Source organism: Nannospalax galili, unplaced genomic scaffold (assembly GCF_000622305.1).
Source record: "Nannospalax galili isolate Female #2095 unplaced genomic scaffold, S.galili_v1.0 scaffold686, whole genome shotgun sequence".
NCBI lineage: Eukaryota > Metazoa > Chordata > Mammalia > Rodentia > Spalacidae > Nannospalax > Nannospalax galili.
This window is the reverse complement of record NW_008355472.1, coordinates 693,072-695,182: the sequence shown is the minus strand read 5'-3', so window position 1 is coordinate 695,182 and position 2,111 is coordinate 693,072.

The following is a 2,111-nucleotide window of genomic DNA, read 5'->3' as shown; positions in this document are numbered from 1 at the left end:
GGAGGGTCAGCTGTTCCTCATCTACGGCAATCCATTGTCAGTATTCCTTTGGATAGAATTGGGGTCTGCTGTTCATTTTTCCAGTAGTATGTTGGGTTACTGTCTGGAAGAGCCTTTATCTATCCTAGCCAACAACTCGACTGAAGGTATCGCCTGTCTGGCTTTGTTGAAAAACGCAGTTTTTATCTAGGAACTTTCTAATATTCACATATTTATTATTTCATTCAGCATCGGTTGATGTCTCATTATGTTCAAGCGCTGAGGATGCTAAGAAAAATGAAGGATTATTTTTCCTCTAAAAATGATCACAATCCAATGGATAAGACATACAAATGAACAGTGTACTGTACTGGGACAGAATTGGGGACTCGAGAAAAGGGCCAAGTACAGAGAAAGGACCATACCATTCTTATGAAGTGGTTGGAAGATGCTACATAGGAAGGGCAACTTTTGGCTTGTGTCTTGAAAGAGGGGTAGGAATTTTTCAGGTATATCAGTAAAGATATGTTTATCTTGGTAGAGGGAATTTTAAGTGCAAAAGCAGGAAGACATGAGTGGATTATGATTGGAAAATTATAGGGCTTAACTTTGGATGAGGAATAGTTATGTGGAAAATGAGGCAGGTCCCCGGAACGTGGCCCATGTTGTTGCCTTGCCTTGCCTTTCTTAAGAAAGTCTTAATGTACTGGGCATGGTGGTGCACGCCTTAAATCCACCACTTGGGAAGCAGAGGCAGGAGGATCTCTGTGAGTTCAAGGCCAGTCTGGTTCATAGCAAGTTCCAGGACAGCTGGGGCTACAAGGAGACCCTGTCTCAAAAAAAGTCTTAATGTTTATTTATTCATTCATTCATTCATTCATTCATTTAAAAATTTTGTGGACAACTTTCAGAAGTTGTTTCTCTCCTTCTACCACAATGGTCTGGGGATCAAACGCAGGTATTCAGGATTGGCAGCAAATGCCTTTACTTATTGAATCATGAATCATGTCTCCAGCACCCTCATTTACCTTCTTTCCTTCCTTCCTTCCTTCCTTCCTTCCATCCTTCCTTCCTTCCTTCCTTCCTTCCTTCCTTCCCTCCCTCCCTCCCTCCTTCCTTCCTTTCCTCCCTCCCACCTTCCTTACTTTTTTCCTTCCAAGACAGGGTCTCACTATGTAGCCCTGGCTGGCCTCAAAGAGATCTGCCTGCGTTTGCCTCCTGAGTGCTGGGATTAAAGGCCTGTGACAACACGCCTGGCCTTATTTATTTTTTTTTGAGAGAGGGTCCCATGTATCCCAGGCTGGCCTGGAATTTGCTATGTATCTGAGGATGAGCTGGTTTTCTTGCATCTACCTTCGGAGTTCTGGAATGACAGGTGTGCACCACTATACCCAGTTTATATGGTGCTGGGGACAGAACCTAGGATTGTGTACACAGTAGACAAGTACTCTACTAACTGAATTATATCCCTATCCCAAATCTTAATTTTTAGAGACTGGACACAAAGTAAGTCAATAATTAAAAACTGATGAATGTGTAGGAATTTTCTGATTATACACATATGTAAATGCCTTTTTGAGACTTGATATGCATAATGAGAAGTTTGGATTTGATCCTATAATTCACTACAGGGAGCCACTTGACATCTACATTTAAATTATATTAAGTTAGAAGCCAGTCCCCCAGTCACATTGCAAGCGCTCAGTAGCTTCATGTCAACAGTGAGAGACTGAGAAGATACAAAATAGTCACATAGTTGTCTGTTGGATAGCACTGTGAGACACATCGGGGGGCCATTAGACAACTTTGGGAAGGTAAGTGACATGTTTACATGTGTGTTTAGAAATCACTCTGAGAGCAGCATGAAAAATACTGTGTAATACAGGCAGAAAGAGATTTACACAATTTGGGGTTTTGTCCCTGCAATTTGTTTTGGTTTTTTTGACACATGGTTTCATGTAGCTCAGGATGGGTTCAAACTTACTACATAGCCAATGACCTTGAATGCTTTTTTAAATTTAATTTTTAAAGATATTTTTATTACATTTATTTCTCTCGCTCTGTCTCTGCCTCTCTCTGTATGAGCATACATGCGCTACATGTGGAGATCAGAAGACTTGCAGAAATCAATT